Source organism: Salmo salar, chromosome ssa27 (genome assembly GCF_905237065.1).
Source record: "Salmo salar chromosome ssa27, Ssal_v3.1, whole genome shotgun sequence".
NCBI classification, from domain to species: Eukaryota; Metazoa; Chordata; class Actinopteri; order Salmoniformes; family Salmonidae; genus Salmo; species Salmo salar.
Genome location: NC_059468.1, coordinates 20,356,734 through 20,377,742, shown reverse-complemented (window position 1 = coordinate 20,377,742; position 21,009 = coordinate 20,356,734). Strand labels below are relative to the sequence as shown.

At 46.9% G+C, this 21,009-nt stretch overlaps 1 protein-coding gene across 8 annotated transcripts in view; it reads left to right on the top strand.

Moving 5' to 3' along the window:
• The window catches only part of LOC106588669 (thyroid hormone receptor beta), a 138,521-nt gene that overhangs the window by 54,958 nt on the left and 62,554 nt on the right, over positions 1-21,009 (top strand). For 7 of the 8 annotated variants that reach the window (XM_014177882.2, XM_014177883.2, XM_014177887.2 and 4 more), the window contains exon 2: positions 7,120-7,214. The exons of the other annotated variant lie outside the window; for it this stretch is intronic. The gene's annotated coding sequence lies outside the window, so the exon portion shown is untranslated. The remainder of the gene's footprint in view (positions 1-7,119; positions 7,215-21,009) is intronic. 8 annotated transcript variants of the gene reach the window in all.

Below are 21,009 nucleotides of genomic sequence, written 5' to 3'. Positions count from 1 at the left end.
CTCCCCTCCTCCCTCATCTCCCCTCTCCTCCCTCCTCCTCCCTCCTCTCATCTCCCCTCTCCTCCCTCCCTCCTCCTCCCTCCTCTCCCCTCCTCCTCCCTCCTCTCCCCTCCTCCTCCCTCATCTCCCCTCTCCTCCCTCCTCTCCTCCCATCTCCCCTCTCCTCCCTCCTCTCATCTCCCCTCTCCTCTCATCTCCCCTCCTCCTCCCTCCCTCCTCTCCCCTCTCCTCCCTCTCTCCTCTCCCCTCCTCCCTCCCTCCTCTCCCCTCCTCCTCCCTCCCTCCTCTCCTCTCCCCTGTTCACCCAAACTACATATTTTCTCTATCATTCTGTCCGTGTAATTGTGTGCATGTGGATGAAAACAGAGTGTTACAAAGCAGAGTGGAGAACTGTGTCTGGGAGCGTGCTGCACACAGTCCTCATCTGACCTGCACTCAGACTGGCACAGTAGTGAAAGGGGGGATGAGGGAGAGATGGACGGGGAGTGAGATGGAGAAATAGTGAGAGAGAGAATGAGAGGGCGGGGCTTGGGGAGCCAAAGGGGTTCATGCATTTTAAACGATTCTGCACTGTTTATTTTGTCTAGTGTCACAATGTTGTCACTGTAGATCTATACTTCTGGTGAAGAAGAGGTTTTTCTCTGCTAATGACTGACTATCCCTTCCTTGACATAGTCTTCCTGCTACATTACTGGCAGCCATTTTGGGGCACATCAAACAGAATTAGCCACATAATCACCACAGTAATGGGACACAGGAGTAATGAGGCAGGAGCCCGGGCGAGGGGGGCCAGAGGATAATTTGTAAATAACAAAAACAAATCACATCTGGGGTTTGAACTGGGGACTTCCTAAATCAAGATTGCTGTGTGTACTGGAATTTATCTGGTTCCCAGAAACACACTGTCCTTCTAGGAAACCTGTCTGTCTGCCCTCTGTAGCAGCCTCCACATGACCTGTCTGTCTGCCCTCTGTAGCAGCCTCCACGTGACCTGTCTGTCTGCCCTCTGTAGCAACCTCCACGTGACCTGTCTGTCTGCCCTCTGTAGCAGCCTCCACGTGACCTGTCTGTCTGCCCTCTGTAGCAGCCTCCATGTTGTCATGATGACCTGTCTGTCTGTCTGTTGTAGCAGCCTCCATGTTGTCATGATGACCTGTCTGTCTGTCTATCTGTCTGTTGTAGCAGCCTCCACATGGTCATAATGATTGAATTGTCATGTAAGGTATTGTCAACTCATTTCACCAGTTAGCGGGGTGTTTTAGGTCAGTTGCAGCACTGCAGCATATTTTTAGGATACTCCGTCTGTAATCTTTCTAGGAGTTCTACTTTCAGTCATTCATTGTATAGTAGACTGCATGACAAGCTGGGCTTCAATCTTCAGAGGAAATAACACCTTTATTAGATGGTCTTCTAACCAGAGATTATATGCAGAGAAATGGAAAGTAGAAAACTCTTTTAGATTCTGAGTAGTATGGGGTTGAATCCTAACTGGAAATACATCAAATCAAATGTTATTGGTTGTGTACACAGATTAGCAGATGTTAATGCAGGTGTAACAAAATGCTTGTGTTTCTAGCTCCAACAGAGCAGTAATAATACCTAACAACAACACCTATAGTTGAGTTGGAAGTTTACATACACCTTAACCAACTACATTTAAACTCAGTTTTTCACAATTCCTGACATTTAATCCTAATAAAAATGCCCTGTCTTAGGTCAGTTAGGATCACCACTTTATTTTAAGAATGTGAAATGTCAGAATAATAGTAGAGAGAATTATTCATTTCAGCTTTTACTTTTTTCATCACATTCCCAGTGGGTCAGAAGTTTACATACACTCAATTAGTATTTGGTAGCTTTGCCTTTAAATTGTTTAACTTGGGTCAAACGTTTTGGGTAGCCTTCCACAAGCTTCCCACAATAAGTTGGGTGAATTATGGCCCATTCCTCCTGACAGAGCTGGTGTAACTGAGTCAGGTTTGTAGGCCTACATGCACACACATGCACACGTTTTTTCAGTTCTGCCCACATATTTTCTATGGGATTGAGGTCAGGGCTTTGTGATGGCCACTCCAATGCCATTGTGCCACAACTTTGGATTTATGCTTGGGGTCATTGTCCATTTGGAAGACCCATTTGCGACCAAGCTTGAACTTCCTGACTGACGTCTTGAGGTGTTGCTTCAATATATCCACATAATTTCCCCTCCTCATGATGCCATCTATTTTGTGAAGTGCACCAGTCCCTCCTGGAGCAAACCCCCACAACATGATGCTGCCACCCCCGTGCTTCACGGTTGGGATGGTGTTCTTCGGCTTGCAAGCCTCCCCCTTTTTCCTCCAAACGTAACGATGGTCATTATGGCCAAACAGTTCAATTTTTGTTTCATCAGACCAGAGGACATTTCTCCAAAAAGTACGATCTTTGTCCCCATGTGCAGTTGTAAACCATAGTTAGGCTTTTTTATGGCGGTTTTGGAGCAGTGGCTTCTTCCTTGCTGAGCGGCCTTTCAGGTTATGTCGATATAGGACTCGTTTTACTGTGGATATAGATACTTTTGTACCTGTTTCCTCCAGCATCTTAACAAGGTCCTTTGCTGTTGTTCTGGGATTGATTTTCACTTTTCACACCAAAGTATGTTCATCTCTAGGAGACAGAATACGTCTCCTTCCTGAGCGGTATGATGGCTGCGTGGTCCCATGGTGTTTATACTTGCGTACTATTGTTTGTACAGATGAACATGGTACCTTCAGGCGTTTGGAAATTGCTCCCAAGGATGAACCAGACTTGTGGAGGTCCACCATTTTTATTCGGAGGACTTGGCTGATTTTCTTTTGATTTCCCCATGATGTCAAGCAAAGAGGCACTGAGTTTGAAGGTAGGCCTTGAAATACATCCACAAGTACACCTCCAGTTGACTCAAATGATGTCAATTAGCCTATCAGAAGCTTCTAAAGCCATGACATCATTTTCTGGAATTTTCCAAGCTGTTTAAAGGCACAGTCAACTTAGTGTATGTAAACTTCTGACCCACTGGAATTGTGATACAGTGAATTATAAGTGAAATATTCTGTCTGTAAACAATTGTTGGAAAAATTACTTGTGTCATGCACAAAGTAGATGTCCTAACCGACTTGCCAAAACTATAGTTTGTTAACAAGAAATGTGTGGAGTGGTTGAAAAACGAGTTTTAATGACTCCAACCTAAGTGTATGTAAACTTCCCACTTCAACTGTACATGTCGGTCTTTGAAGGAAACATTCAATATTTGTTGTGCAGATTTCGGTGCGTATTCATAGTCTTAAACTACATTAGTATATTCAGTTCTTATGGAATAACTTGGATGTGACATGACATTTAAAAGCTAAAATGAATGATTTCAATCTCTCATGTCATGTCAAGATTATTTGTAGCGTTACAGAATCATTTTAGACTCAAATGGATATAATATTCATATTCTAATATGTTCCATTTGTTGCTTGATGAAGAACTTTAAAGCCTGGAGTGTTTTTAAGTGCTGTGCATCAGATGTAGGAAAATAAGAGATGAATGCCAAGCTCTCCTCTGAATCATTGAGTAACCCTTTCAGATATAACTCAATCACCATGGAAACACAGGGAAATGATAAAGTTGATCAGAGTGCATTGGTTAGATCTGTCACTCACCCCTCTCTCTCACACACACACACACACACACACACACACACACACACACACATCAACAAGGATGAAATTATCTGTTTCAGACTGTTAAACTATAACATGTATGTAAACCGTACTTCATTAAATATTAGCATTAGCCTATTTACTATTATGAGCTACCCCAAAAGGGAATGGCAGTTCAATGAAAATCTTTATTGAAAGGTGTGCATTTACTTGTACTATTAGAGAGAGAGAGAGATGTTATACAAGTGATCACTGTCACTAGAAGAGGAATGGCTAACCCAGTCCTTCTGGCACTGAACTAATGGAGTCAAGAAAACAAATAAACAAGTAGCCTAGTTTCCTTTCCTCGTGTTCATTCCTGTGCACTTTATTGGCCTGCTTCCTACAGTTTGTGTTGTTGTTTGTCTGGTTCCTTTGAGCTGCCAAATTAACTAAGAAGCCTTATTGTATTGTGTTTTCCTTTGGCACAACTTCAAACACAACCTGGATCTGTGCCTGCCGACCGACACTGAGCATGTCCGTTTTATAGCAGCATGGAGTGTTTCATTTAAACGCTTTCTACGAATCTCAATTTCTCAGTAACGGCCTCGCCCACTTTAAGAGCCAGATTGGATCAGACTAGGGCTGGGCGATATATAGTACCAGTCAAACGTTTGGACACACCTACTCATTCCAGGCTTTTTTAAATTTGTACTATTTTCTACATTGTAGAATAATAGTGAAGACATCAAAACTATGAAATAACACATATGGAATCATGTAGTAACCAACAAAGTGTTAAATTAATATATTTTATGTTTGAGATTCTTCAAAGTAGCCACCCTTTGCCTTGATGACAGCTTTGCACACTCTTGGCATTCTCTCAACCTGCTTCATGAGGTAGTCACTTGGAATGCATTTCAATTAACAGGTGTGCCTTGTTAAATAGTGGAATTTATTTCCTTCTAAATGCGTTTGAGTCAATTAGCTGTGTTGTGACAAGGTAGGGTTGGTATACAGAAGATAGCCATATTTGGTAAAAGACCATGTCCATATTTTGGCAAGAACAGATAATACGCAAAGATAAAGGTCAGTCCATCATTACTTTAAGACATGAAGGTCAGTCAATCCGGAACATTTCAAGAACTTTGATTAGTTTCTTCAAGTGCAGTCACAAAAACCATCAAGCGCTATGATGAAACTCGTTCTCATGTGGACCGCCACAGGAAAGGAAGACCCAGAGTTACCTCTGCTGCAGAGGATGAGTTCATTAGTGTTACCAGCCTCAGAAATTGCAGCCCAAATAAATGCTTCACAGAGTTCAAGTAACAGACACATCTCTACATAGACTCTGTACTGGTACCCCCCTGTATATAGTCTTGCGATTGTTATTTTACTGCTGCTCTTTAATTACTTATTACTTTTATTTCTTATTCTTATCCGTATTTTTTTTAACTGCATTGTTGGTTAGGGGCTCGTAAGTAAGCATTTCACTGTAAGTGTTGTATTTGGCGCGTGTGACTAATAACATTTGGTTTGATTTGATGATTACTGACTGTTTGAAATGCAGTGTATTTGACCTTTAATTGTACAACAAAGAGAAAACATTATGAAAATCTACATATATATTGTGAATCTTCCAGAAGTTTGAAAAAATTGAGATATGATTTTTAGGCCATATCGCCCAGCCCTAGATCAGACATGACTTGCAGAGAAATACTGAGTCATAAGAGAGAGAGGAGAGAGAGAAAGAGAGGGGAAGGTGAGGGAAGGAGGGATAGTGGGAGAGAGAGTGAGGGAGAGGCAGACAGGCCCTAGTGAAAAAGAAAGAAGAAGGGAAGAGGTTGTTGTGGGATCTGATCTAGAGGACTTCACGAGTCCAAGATGTTGGACCCATTCCGAAATGGACCATCCGGAACTAATATGCATAAATAATCACTTTCAAACATAGAGACCCGTTCTAAACGGACTAGAAGACAACTAGACCCATTCTGTATAGGCCTGGTCGGATCCAGACACGGTCCGATCTGAGTGAGGGAAGCAGCAGAAAACTACATTTTTAAGCTACTTTATTAACCCGGACACTCTAGCAGGGGTTGTGCTGTGTGTTTAGGCTACTGTGAGTGACATGGGGAGGTGGGAGGGAGAGATGAGAGACAGCAACCAACCATGCTGACTCGCGCTATAGTAGACTAATAGCTGACATAGCTAGGTTATTTATCATCCAATATGATTACAAAGTACCTGTCTTGACTGGATCAAACCGGGAAAAGCTAGCTAGCTATGCTAATTGAGGCTGCATGCACTTTCGCGTCCTACACAGTTACAAACAACAACAACTCCATTCAGAATATTAAGTAGCAGCCTACCTGTTGGCTCTTGGTTGCTGTAGCCTGTCCTTCTCCTTTAAATGTTATTCCATCATTTTAATTCCATTTTCCATTGATTAGATATCTCCTAACTTTTGCCACACAGAGACTCTGACTGTAGCTTATTGCCGCTTTGATGACTTATGATTGGTCATCAACAAGCTACACGCTCCACTCTCGTGAAAAGCACGGAGTAGCAGCATAAATTATACAATTTCTCTCTCTTTCTACTGCAGCAGTCACATTAGGATCTGTACGGGTCCTCCCGGACAAGTCAGTTAAAATTACACATACCTGAGGTCCTGTGACAATATACCAGATCCAACCCCTACCGTGACATTATTTAGAACACGCTTGGGTCCGAAATCGGGTTTCGGGGTATTCAGGAACAGGTGGTTCCATGAAGACCTTTAGTCTGCTCCCCTCCTCCTCCTTTTCTTTCTGCAGAAGTATTTCTGATTATATATGTTCAACACCAGAGGTTAATGATGTCGTAAAGCATGTCTGAGAGCTTCAACCCTCTGCTTCTGCACCTGGCTCCTCCCTCCTACTCCACACATCCAGCGTGTCACTGCACATATGTCTTCATATAGTCTTTTTAAAGCCTCGTAGTTGCAGGGCCTTCATACGTGTTACTGTTAGCCAGTGCTTGAAGTGGAATGAAAAAAGGTGCCAGTACTCAAACAGTAGAACGTTTAAAGGGTCAGTACTTGCAGCGGCCCAATTCATTAGACTGTGTGTATTTTTGTGTGTGATAGTGTAGAGTTCAATGAAAACGGCCAATGCTTTCCTCCCTTAAATGGAGATCTTTCCAAAGCCTTTCCATCCTCGCTGTCCCTAATGTATTGTTTTTGAAAAATGTTCTAAAACTATTTGCTTGGTAGTACATGTATTTGTTTATGCATGTGCTTTAATCCCTTGTTGAGGATTAGGCCTATCCATGGACATTGTTTTGGATTATAGCACCACAAACATCTACCTCTTTGTACGTATTTGAATGTAAACACTGTTATGATTGATTAAGAGACATATAGTCTTGATGAGCCCAGGCACCAGTGTGTATAATAGAATCTGATATTTCTCCTCTGGTTTTCTTGTTCTTCCAGGGCTCTGTCTGGCGGGGCTCGGCAGCTCCTCAATCCGGCCTGGAGACTCCTCGGCTCCCTCCCTCTCTCTATCCCTCTCTCCCTACCTCCCTCTGGTAAGAATGGCCTTTTGTTGCACAATGCTCAGACAGCTAGCCAGCGTCCAACACCTCAAACACAAACACACACACACACACACACACACACACACAGAGCGCCTCACAGCATGCCAGGGTCTCCTCAGCTCTGCCAATACAGAGAGGAAAGAGGAGACCACAGCCGTCAGCTTCACTTCAGCCCCTTTCTCCGGCCTCAGATAAACAGCACACACACATGGTCAGAAATGGAACTAATGACTTAGCCCTTTCTATGGAAGCAGTACATTTGATTGTAAGTGTCTGAAGGTGAGCCAGTCAGTAGAGCTACCAGTGTGTCTGGCTTCAGACCAAGGTCTGTTCTTTTGCTGAATGAACTCAGCATGTTCAGGTGTGAACCGTGGGTTGGCTCTATCTTTCATTCTTCATCTCTTCATAGGAGCATGTTTATCAGATACAGAGATAAACATACTAGAAAAGGGTTCAAGAGCATGTTAGAATGGTGAAGGTCATGTCAGAACCCTTGCTCATGGAAGTGTTTAAAGTGTTTCTTAGTGATAAGGTGTGGTTTAGTTTTAGGCAACTTTGTGTTTCTGACAGACTATGGGACAGTGATCACTGAGGTCCATAGCAAATACACCACTAGTTGAGTATTTATGAGGGTTATTTGTAAGTATGAAATCAATCAGAGTTGTTTACATTGAAACGAGTGGGCTCAGAAATCAGTTGGACTAAGTTCAGATCAATACATGCTGATTTAAGACGATCAGACAAAGGAGTAAGCCAATCGAGATTCAGATCCCCCAATTACAGAATAAATGGAACAGAGTCAAATGTGGTTTCTATGTGTTTGATACCGTTCCTTTTATTCCATTCCAGCCATTACAATGAGCCCGTCCTCCTATAGCTCATCCCACCAGCCTCCTCTGGTGTGTGTGCCTAAATTAGTATTTGGTCTATGCTTTCTAAGAACCATATGGGGCCTGTTCAGCAATGGGAAAACATTACAGAACGCTCAGATAGAAATGTCTTCAACAAACATGAATGTAGAATAGGGAACAGGTACCATGCCAGCTCTAGTCACTACATTTCTACGTACATTTCTATCTGCAATGTACATTTTGAAGTTTGAACTATTCATCTCACTGAGTAGAATACACCCCCTGGTGTGCTGGGTTAACACACACACACACACACACACACACACTGGCTGGGTCAGGCAGTTCTCCTCAGTCTCTGAAAGATGAGACCTGCCCAGCCAACTTCCTTATTCAGACCTGGACTACTACCTAGAGAACATTTAGACCTGGACTACTACCTAGAGAACATTAGACCTGGACTACTACCTAGAGAACATTAGACCTGGACTACTACCTAGAGAACATTAGACCTGGACTACTACCTAGAGAACATTAGACCTGGACTACTACCTAGAGAACATTAGACCCCTGGACTACTACCTAGAGAACATTAGACCTGGACTACTACCTAGAGAACATTAGACCTGGACTACTACCTAGAGAACATTAGACCTGGACTACTACCTAGAGAACATTAGACCCCTGGACTACTACCTAGAGAACGTTAGACCTGGACTACTACCTAGAGAACGTTAGACCTGGACTACTACCTAGAGAACGTTAGACCTGGACTACTACCTAGAGAACATTAGACCCCTGGACTACTACCTAGAGAACATTAGACCTGGACTACTACCTAGAGAACATTAGACCTGGACTACTACCTAGAGAACATTAGACCTGGACTACTACCTAGAGAACATTAGACCTGGACTACTACCTAGAGAACGTTAGACCTGGACTATTACCTAGAGTACATTAGACCCCTGGACTACTACCTAGAGTACATTAGACCCCTGGACTACTACCTAGAGTACATTAGACCCCTGGACTACTACCTAGAGAACATTAGACCTGGACTACTACCTAGAGAACATTAGACCCCTGGACTACTACCTAGAGAACATTAGACCCCTGGACTACTACCTAGAGAACATTAGACCTGGACTACTACCTAGAGAACATTAGAACTGGACTACTACCTAGAGAACATTAGACCTGGACTACTACCTAGAGAACATTAGACCCCTGGACTACTACCTAGAGTACATTAGACCCCTGGACTACTACCTAGAGAACATTAGACCTGGACTACTACCTAGAGAACATTAGACCCCTGGACTACTACCTAGAGAACATTAGACCTGGACTACTACCTAGAGAACATTAGAACTGGACTACTACCTAGAGAACATTAGACCTGGACTACTACCTAGAGAACATTAGACCCCTGGACTACTACCTAGAGAACATTAGACCCCTGGACTACTACCTAGAGAACATTAGACCCCTGGACTACTACCTAGAGAACATTAGACCTGGACTACTACCTAGAGAACATTAGACCTGGACTACTACCTAGAGAACATTAGACCTGGACTACTACCTAGAGAACGTTAGACCTGGACTACTACCTAGAGAACGTTAGACCTGGACTACTACCTAGAGAACGTTAGACCTGGACTACTACCTAGAGAACGTTAGACCTGGACTACTACCTAGAGAACATTAGACCTGGACTACTACCTAGAGAACATTAGACCTGGACTACTACCTAGAGAACGTTAGACCTGGACTACTACCTAGAGTACATTAGACCCCTGGACTACTACCTAGAGTACATTAGACCCCTGGACTACTACCTAGAGTACATTAGACCCCTGGACTACTACCTAGAGAACATTAGACCTGGACTACTACCTAGAGAACATTAGACCCCTGGACTACTACCTAGAGAACATTAGACCCCTGGACTACTACCTAGAGAACGTTAGACCTGGACTACTACCTAGAGAACGTTAGACCTGGACTACTACCTAGAGAACGTTAGACCTGGACTACTACCTAGAGTACGTTAGACCCCTGGACTACTACCTAGAGTACATTAGACCCCTGGACTACTACCTAGAGAACATTAGACCTGGACTACTACCTAGAGAACATTAGACCCCTGGACTACTACCTAGAGAACATTAGACCTGGACTACTACCTAGAGAACATTAGACCTGGACTACTACCTAGAGAACATTAGACCTGGACTACTACCTAGAGAACATTAGACCCCTGGACTACTACCTAGAGAACATTAGACCCCTGGACTACTACCTAGAGAACATTAGACCCCTGGACTACTACCTAGAGAACATTAGACCCCTGGACTACTACCTAGAGAACATTAGACCTGGACTACTACCTAGAGAACATTAGACCTGGACTACTACCTAGAGAACGTTAGACCTGGACTACTACCTAGAGAACGTTAGACCTGGACTACTACCTAGAGAACGTTAGACCTGGACTACTACCTAGAGAACGTTAGACCTGGACTACTACCTAGAGAACATTAGACCTGGACTACTACCTAGAGAACGTTAGACCTGGACTACTACCTAGAGAACGTTAGACCTGGACTACTACCTAGAGAACGTTAGACCTGGACTACTACCTAGAGAACATTAGACCTGGACTACTACCTAGAGAACATTAGACCCCTGGACTACTACCTAGAGAACATTAGACCTGGACTACTACCTAGAGAACATTAGACCCCTGGACTACTACCTAGAGAACATTAGACCCTGGGCTACTACCTAGAGAACATTAGACCTAGACTACTACCTAGAGAACATTAGACCTGGGCTACTACCTAGAGAACATTAGACCTGGGCTACTCACCAAATAGCACCCTGTTACCTGTAGTGCACTACTTTTGACCAGGGCCCATAGGGCCGTTACAGACACAGGTCAAGTCTAGGGAGTCTAGAAAGGGCGTCTCCAACTTCAAGGACCTGATTATTTTTAGTTATTTAGGTATACCTGAGAGGAGTTGGTCATATTATTAAACATGAATGATCTCAAGAATTACCACTATATTACTATTTAATTCACTTAGATTTCCCTAGAGATAAATACTATCTCTATGATCGGCAGTCTGCTGTAATTCTGTTAACCACAACTGGAACTTTCAAGTTGTGCTCTTTCAGAACACACAGCAGGGTTTCGATTGTAGTGGTTTGGTGACATGCGCACACACACACACACACACACACACACACACACACACACACACACAGTGTTTTCCCCTAGTGGTTTAGCTTCATCTTAATGTAATACGATAAGGCTACCAAACAAAAAGTGACTCAGATTCTTTTATCAGCCAAATGATTTTTTATGAAAACAACATCTGGTGGCCTTTGTGTTTGTGTGTGTGTGTTTGTGTGTGTGTGTTTGTGTGCCTTTATTATAGTATGTCTACGTTGCCGTGATGATGATCGAGGCCGTATTAAATAACACTATTAAACCCGAGCTTGGAAAATGAACTATCAGAACAAAACAAGACTTCTGCTCGTTGTGAAATGTTTTGTGTGACTAAGCTCCAAGTCTGCTATCAAAAGGCCATCTTAGATAGGGATACAGCAGGCTGTTATGAAGGCACTGAGAGTACAGCCACCAGTTGGTATGTTTATTTCATTCATTTCATGATGCATAATGACATTTTGCACTATTGACTAAATAATGACTCCGAAGACAGACGCCACAAACCTAAGATAACTTGTCACGGTTGTCGTAGGATGAAGCGGACCAAAGTGCAGCGTGATTATCGTTCCACATATTTTATTATTAAACTGTGAAACTATGCAATACATACAAATAAACTAAAGAACAAAAACAACAAACCGTGACGCAGAGGTGAAACATACACTAACACTAACTCAAAAACAATCTCCCACAAACCCAGGTGGGATAAACACCTACTTAAGTTCAAACAACAACAACTCCATTCAGAATATAAACACCTACTTAAGTGAGAACCTTCTTATCCCGCGGATCCTCCAGCAGAGGAGGCGGCTCCAGTTCGGGGCGTAACCCCCGCTCCGCCCGCTAATCCCTCTGCTTTTGTGTCACCGGACCCTGGATCGTCGCCAAAGGACCCGGACCGTGGATCATCACCAGAGGTTCCGGACTGCGGGCCGCCGCCGGAGGTTCCGGACTGGGAATGCGCACTGGAGGCCTGATGCGTGGGGCTGGCACAGGTGGCGCCAGACTGGTGACACGCTCCTCAGGGAAGTGCGAGGAGCAGGCACAGGGCATACCAGGCTGGATAGACTCACTGGAGGCCGGGTACGTGGGGCAGGCACAGGATATACTGGGCCGTGGAGGCGCACTGGAGGTCTCGAGTGTAGAGCTGGCACAACCCGTTCTGGCTGGATGCTTACTTTCGCCCGGCAAACGCGGGGCGCTGGCACAGGACGCACTGGGCTGTGAATACGCACTGGCGACACAGTGCGCAGAGCCGTCGCAGGATATCCTGGACCGAGAAGGCGAACTGGAGACCAGGAGTGCTGAGCTGGCACAACCCTTCCTGGCTGAATGCTCAACCTAGCTCGACAAATGCGGGGCGCGGGCACAGATCGCACCGGGCTGTGAATTCGCACTGGCGACATAGTGCGCATCACCGCACAACACGGTGCTTGCTTCGTCACTTGCTCCCCACGGTAAGCACGGGGAGTTGGCTCAGGTCTCCACCATGACTCTGCTAATTTCCCCGTGTGCCCCCCCCAAAAGATTTTTGGGGCTGCCTCTCGCACTTGCCTCGTGGTTGGTATAGTGCCTCGTAATATCGCTGCTCCGCTTTCGCTGCCTCAATCTCCTCTTCAGGAAGTCGATACTCCCCAGCCTGCCTCCAGGGTCCTTTCCCATCCAGTATCTCCTCCCAAGTCCACTGGTCCATTCCACGCTGCTTGGTCCTTTGGTGGTGGGAGATTCTGTCACTGTTGTCGTAGGATGAAGCGGACCAAAGTGCAGCATGATTATCGTTCCACATATTTTATTATTAAACTGTGAAACAACCAACCGTGACGCAGAGGTGAAACATACACTAACTCAAAAACAATCTCCCACAAACCCAGGTGGGAAAAACACCTACTTAAGTATGATCTCCAATTAGAGACAACGATGACCAGCTGCCTCTAATTGGAGATCATCCCAAACAAAACCCAACATAGAAATACAAAACTAGAACATAACAACATAGAAAAACTAAACTAGAAACCCCCCCTGTCACGCCCTGACCTACTCTACCATAGAAAATAACAGATTTCTATGGTCAGGACGTGACATAACTATAGGCCTAGCTACTTTGGTGCCATTTTTTGTAGTCAACTCTTTCTCTCTCTCGCTGGTGCTTTGAAGTATAATAAGTCTTGACTCACTAAATTTACTGCAGCTAACATCCACCTAGGGCACAATTACTTCTGATTCAGCTAACTGTTCCCACCTCAGTCCCAGACCCATTTCATATTGGCAAAAGCTTTTACATACATAAAAATGCACAAAGTATTAATTTGTACAGATTACTTGGTTTGCCAAAGATTACCATTTGTGGGTAGTTATTCAGCACTTATTTTGTACGTTGTTCTGGCTAAGAGTGTCCGCTGCGGCCAAATCACAAAAATGTAATGCATTTTAAATGGACCATGTCTCTCACACGCAATTCAATTTAAGGGCTTTATTGTCATGGGAAACATATGTTAACATTGCTAAAGTAAGTGAATTAGATAATATACAAAAGTGAAATAAACAATAAAAATGAACAGTAAACATTACACTTACAGAAGTTCCAAAAGAATGGAACGACTTCCGCCGAAGTCGGTCCATCTCCTAGTTCGGGCAGCGTTCGGCGGTCGACGTCACCGGCCTTCTAGCCATCGCCGATCCACCTTGCATTTTCCATTGGTTTTGTCTTGTCTTCCCTCACACCTGGTTTCAATTACATCAATTACATATTGTGTATTTAACCCTCTGTTCCCCCCATGTCCTTATCCGGAATTTTTCTTGTAGTGCTTGTGTACGTTGTGCTGGTGGATACCGGATTTTGTTTGACCCATTCATTGATTGTTCTGTTTACGGTGGTTTTTATGTTTATTAAACGACACCGTTGTAGATCAGTTTTTGCTCTTCTGCGCCTGACTTCTCTGCCGCCAGTATGCACCCTGTTACAGAATTCTGGACCAAACCTATGGAGTCAGCAGGAGCAGGTACCCCGGGTATAGGGGTGGAGGAGCGCGTCCGGGAGCACGCAGCACTGCTCCACCATCTTGGCACTGCCATGGACCGCGTTGTCCAGACAATGGACCACTGGGAGAGACAGGTAGTTCTCCCATCGCCTCCACCAGCACAACCAGGGTCTCCACTAAGCACTCCTCCTTCTCCTGGTCCCAGTGGGATTCGCCTCTCCCTGCCCCAGGAATACAATGGGAGGACTGCGAACTGCCAGGGGTTCCTATTACAACTGGACTTGTACCTGGCAACCATCCACCCGGCTCCTTCGGGCCGTGAGAGAGTGTCCGCCCTCGTCTCGTGCCTCACCAGGAAAGCCCTGGAGTGGCCCAACGCCGTGTGGAGAGAGGGAGATGCGGCGTTGGACCAATTTGAGGAGTTCACCCGGCGGGTGAACTCCTCAAATTGGTCCCAACGCCGCAGTCTTCGACAACCCGCCCGGGTGGGTGGCGGGTGAGCGCCTCTTCCATCTGAGGCAGGGGACGAGGAGCACAGAGGAGTTCGCCTTGGAGTTCACCCGGCGGGTGAACTCCTCAAATTGGTCCAACGCCGCAGTCTTCGACCACCCGCCCGGGTGGGTGGCGGGTGAGCGCCTCTTCCATCTGAGGCAGGGGACGAGGAGCACAGAGGAGTTCGCCTTGGAGTTTCGGACCCTGGCTGCCGGCGCGGGATGGAACGACAGGGCCCTGATCGACCATTTTTGCTGCAGTCTGCGCGAGGACGTCCGTCAGGATTTGGCCTGCAGAGACACCACCCTCACATTCGACCAGCTGGTGGACTTGTCCATCTGGCTGGACAACCTGCTGGCTACCCGTGGACGTTCAGATCGGGGTCTGTTGGTTCCATCCCCATGCACCCTCTCTCCGATACCCATGGAGCTGGGAGGGGCGGTGCGCAGGGAGACCGGAGGGGGTTCCAGCTGGTGGCCGCAGAGGTCACACTGCCAGTCGGTGCCGGGTTGGTTCCTCTAGGTATCGAGGCAGCAGGCAGGGCGCTCTGGCGTCACCCAGGTGAGGCGGCACCATTCTCACCCAGAGCCCTCTGTTGCACATATGTTTGTGTATGTCACTTTCCCTGAGTTTTCCCCACATTCCCAGCATAAGACGCTTGTCGATTCAGGCGCGGCTGGGAATTTTATTGATAGAGCGTTCGCCCATAGTTTAGTGATCCCCATTGTTCCCGTGGCTGTGCCCTTCCCCATTCACACCTTAGATAGTCGACCATTAGGGTCAGGGTTGATTAGGGAGGTCACTGCTCCTCTGAGCATGGTGACGCAGGGGGGTCACAAGGAGAGAATTGGTCTCTTCCTTATTGACTCTCCTGCGTTTCCCGTGGTGCTAGGCCTACCCTGGTTAGCTTGTCATAACTCCACTGTTTCTTGGCCACAGAGGGCTCTCATGGGGTGGTCGCGAGAGTGCTCGGGGAGGTGTTTAGGGGTTTCCATTGGTGCAACTACGGTGGAGAGTCCGGACCAGGTCTCCACAGTGTGCATTCCCCCTGTATATGCCGATTTGGCTCTCGCCTTCTCCAAAAAGAAGGCGACTCAATTACCACCCCATTGGCGGGGCGATTGTGCGATAAATCTCCTGGTAGACTCTGCACTTCCCAGGAGTCACGTGTATCCCCTCTCACAGGCGGAGACGGAGGCTATGAAAACATATGTCTCTGAATCCCTGCGTCAGGGGTACATTCGGTCCTCCACTTCACCCGCCTCCTCAAGTTTCTTTTTTGTGAAGGAGGGAGGTCTGCGCCCGTGTATTGTCTATCGGGGTCTGAACCAGACAACTGTGAGGTATAGTTACCTGCTACCGCTCATAGCCACAGCGATTGAGTCAATGCACGGGGCGCACTTCTTCACCAAACTAGATCTCAGGAGTGTTAACAACCTGGTGCGTATCCGGGAGGAAGACGAGTGGAAGACGGCTTTCAGTACCACCTCAGGGCACTATGAGTACCTCGTCATGCCATACGGGTTGATGAATGCGCCATCAGTCTTCCAAGCCTTTGTAGATGAGATTTTCAGGGACCTGCACAGGCAGGGTGTAGTGGTGAATATTGATGACATTTTGATATACTCCGCTACACGTGCCAAGCATGTGTCCTTGGTGCGCAGGGTGCTTGGTCGCCTGTTGGAGCATGACCTGTACGTCAAGGCTGAGAAATGCCTGTTCTTCCTAGGGTATCCTCCTAGGGTATCGCATTTCCACCTCAGGGGTGGAGATGGAGAGTGACCGCATTTCAGCCGTGCGTAATTGGCCGACTCCCACCACGGTAAAGGAGGTGCAGCGGTTCTTAGGGTTTGCCAACTACTACCGGAGGTTTATCCGGGGTTTTGGTCAGGTAGCGGCTCCCATTACCCCACTGCTGAAGGGGGGCTCGGTACGCTTGCAGTGGTCAGCTGAGGCAGACAGGGCTTTTAGTCAACTGAGGGCTCTGTTTACTTGGGCTCCCGTGCTGGCCCATCCGGATCCCTCTTTGGCGTTCATAGTGGAGGTGGACGCGTCAGAGGCTGGGATAGGAGCTGTGCTCTCTCAACACTCGAGTATGCCACCGAAGCTCCGCCCCTGTGCCTTCTTCTCGAAGAAGCTCAGCCCGGCGGAGCGAAACTATGACGTGGGGGACCGGGAGCTGTTGGCTGTCGTCAAGGCCTTGAAGGCGTGGAGACATTGGCTTGAGGGGGCTAGAGACCCTTTTCTCATCTGGACTGACCACCGTAATCTGGAGTACATCCGGTTGGCGAGGAGACTGGACCCTCGCCAGGCAAGGTGGGCCACGTTTTTCACCCGTGTTGTGTTTACCCTTTCCTACAGACCAGGCTCACAGAACGTGAAGGCAGACGCATTGTCTCAGCTGTATGACACAGAGGAGCGGCCCATGGATCCCACTTCCATACTCCCTGCCTGGTGGCGCCGGTAGTGTGGGAGCAGGACACGGACATTGAGCAGGCGTTACGTGCAGAGCCCGCTCCCATCCAGTGTCCTGCTGGCGTCTGTATGTCCCATCTGCTGTTCGTGACCGGTTGATCTATTGGGCCCACACGTCACCCCCCTCTGGTCATCTTGGGATCGGTTGGACAGTGCGCTGTTTGAGCGGGAGGTACTGGTGGCCTACCTTGGCTAAGGACGTGAGGGTTTATGTTTCCTCCTGCTCGGTGTGCGCCCAGTGTAAGGCTCCTAGGCACCTGCCCAGAGGTAAGCTACACCCCTTACCCGTTCCACAACGGCCTTGGTCGCACCTGTCGGTGGATTTTCTGACCGATCTTCCACTCTCACAGGGTAACACCGCGATCCTGGTCGTTGTGGATTGTTTCTCTAAGTCCTGTCGTCTCCTCCCTCTGCCCGGGTCTCCCTACGGCCCTACAGACTGCGGAGGCCTTGTTTACACACGTCTTCCGGCACTACGGGGTGCCTGAGGATAGTGTCTGATCGAGGTCCCCAGTTCACGTCTAGGGTCTGGAAGGCGTTCATGGAACGTCTGGGGTCTCGATCAGCCTTACTTCAGGGTTTCACCCCGAGAGTAATGGGCAGGTGGAGAGAGTAAACCAGGATGTGGGCTGGTTTCTGCGGTCCAATTGCCAGGAACGGCCGGGGATGTGGGCGGCGTTCGTGCCCTGGGCTGAGATGGCACAGAACTCGCTTCGAAACTCCTCCACTAACCTCTCTCCCTTCCAATGCGTACTGGGGTACCAGCTGGTTCTGGTGCCTTGGCATCAGAGTCAGACCGAGGTTCCTGCGCTGGACGACTGGTTCAGGCGCGCGGAGGAGACATGGGAAGCTGTCTGTGTTCACCTTCAGCAGGCCATGATGCGCCAAAAGGAGAACACAAATCGCCACTGCAGTGTGGCCCCGGTGTTCGCACCTGCCCTGCCGGAAGCTGGGTCCGCGGTTTGTGGGGCCATTTAAAGTCCTGAGGAGAGTGAACAAGGTTACAACTTCCACCCGATTACCGTATTAACCCCTCGTTCCATGTGTCTCTCCTCAGGCCGGTGGTGACTGGTCCTCTCCAGGAGTCTGAGGTGTGGGAGGTTCCTCCGCCCCCTCTAGATATCGGGGGGGCCCCGGCGTACTCCGTTCGCTCCATACTGGATTCGAGGCGCCGGGCGAGGGGCCATCAGTATCTCGTGGAGTGGGAGGGGTGCGGTCCGGAGGAGAGGTGCTGGGTTCCGGTCGAGGACGTGTTGGACCCTTCAATGCTGCAGGAGTTCTTCCGTCTTCGTCCGGATCGCCCTGCGCCTCGCCCTCCGGGTCGCCCCCCGAGGCCGGTGTCGGCGCACTGCTGGAGCCACGCATCAAGGGGGGGGGGTACTGTCACAACTTCCGCCGAAGTCGATCCCTCTCCTATTTCGGGCAGCGTTCGGCGGTCGACGTCACCGGCCTTCTAGCCATCGCCGATCCACCTTTCATTTTCCATTGGTTTTGTCTTGTCTTCCCTCACACCTGGTTTCAATTCCATCAATTACATGTTGTGTATTTAACCCTCTGGTCCCCCCATGTCCTTGTCCGGAATTGTTTCTTGTAGTGCTTATGTACGTTATGCTGGTGGATACCGGGTTTTGTTTGACCCATTCATTGATTGTTCTGTTTACGGTGGTTTTTATGTTTATTAAACGACACCGTTGTAGATCAGTTTTCACTCTCCTGCGCCTGACTTCTCTGCCGCCAGTACGCACCCCGTTACAAGACATTGCAAATGTTATATCATGTGTATATATACAGTGTTGTAACAATGTACAAATGGTTAAAGTACAAAAGGGAAAATAAATAAGCATAAATATGGGTTGTATTTACAATGGTGATTGTTCTTCACTGGTTGATCTTTTCTTGTGGAAACAGGTCACAAATCTTGCTGCTGTGATGGCACACAGTGGTATTTCACCCAGTAGATATGGAAGTTAATCAAAATCGGGTTCGTTTTCAAATTCTTTGTGGATCTGTGTAATCTCAGGGAAGTATGTGTCTCTAATATGGTCATACATTGGGCAGGAGGTAAGGAAGTGCAGCTCAGTTTCCACCTCATTTTGTGGGCAGTGTGCACATAGCCTGTCTTCTCTTCAGAGCCAGCTCTGCCTTCGGCTGCCTTTCGCAATAGCAAGGCTATGCTCACTGAGTCTGTACTTAGTCAAAGCTTTCCTTAACTTTGGGTCAGTCACAGTGGTCAGGTATTCTGCCACTGTGTACTCTCTGTTTAGTGCCAAATAGCATTCTAGTTTGCTCTGTTTTTTTGTTAATTCTTTCCAATGTCAAGTAATTATCTTTTTGTTTTCTCATGATTTGGTTGGGTCTAATTGTGTTGCTGTCCTGGGGCTCTGTGGGGTGTGTTTGGGTTTGTGAACAGAGCCCCAGGACCAGCTTGCTTAGGGGACTCTCTCTCTCTCTGTCTCTCTCTCTCTCAGTACTGTGCTTTAGTTGCTGAGATACGGGCAATGTTTATTTTTAGATGGATATATTGGTAGCCTATCCAGAACATTTCAAAACATTCAGTCAATCTCCAGAGATTTTATCCTGCTGCACACATTTCTAAATGAATAAATAAGTCAAATAAATGGAAAACAGCACTGATCAGCAGTTTTGTATGGTATGATAACTAGATGTGTTTTATTTCTACTAGATGTCTTGTTAGGTCACAGTATTTAATAAACTTTAAAGTACTTTTTTAGGAGAAAGTGGTCTGCAGGCAGGCTGCGAGGGGTGGAAGGCCAGCGCGAGGGACAGAGAGGAGGGGTGGCAGGCCAGCGTGAGGGACAGAGAGGAGGGGTGGAAGGCCAGCGCGAGGGAGAGCAAGGAGAGGTGGCAGGCCAGAGCAAGGGAGAGAGAGGAGGGGTAGGCAGAATCATGCTCATATGTTTTGGTGATCTGCATCTCGCAATGTCTTGTCTTGAATGCCTTGCAAATTCACCAAAGTAGCCTAACGTTCGCCTTTTCCTCTCTGGTTCCTCTCTGGTTCCTCTCTGGTTCCTCTCTGGGGTTTTTTAATTACACAACTTTCTCAGGCCTTTTTAGCCTTTCGTCTATAACACAGAAAATAATGTTTTGTGATAACTGCACTGTCAGTTAGGGATTTTTGTTAACGTTAAGGATCCCAACTTTGTTTAAACATTTTAATATCTATGGATATCTTTGCGTGGGGTGTCACGTTGGCATGAATGATTAGGGAGACAGGTGCAGGAATGCATAATAGGGTTTTTTATTAAGCCAAAATTATGGTGTGTCGTGTAAAGGCAGGGGGACGAAGACCAAACAAACACGTAACAAAAACACAGGGTAGAAACCCAAAACAAAAGAGCGAGCAGTACCTCGAATAAATAACACAAGCGCACGATGATTATCACACGGGACGAGACCTGTAATCATCTGGGCAATCCATAAGGGCACGAAAGCCAAAACACACAGCACATGTACAAGTACTAATCAGTGGGAATAGGGGACAGGTGTGCGTAATGAAGGTTCCGGAGGGATCCGTGACATGGGGATTAGCGGTTAGCTTGTTCTATGACCATATTGGGTTTTCTTTTTCATACCAGACTTCAGAGTATTGCTTGTTTATGTTTTTTATTCTTCAGCTTTTGGGTTATTTATTTGCTATTTTTGTACAAATGTTTAGTCGATCAGTTGTTAATGTAATCTGGCATCTATCCTTTTCCCACCTGACTTTATATGGCTAGGCCTAATATCATGAG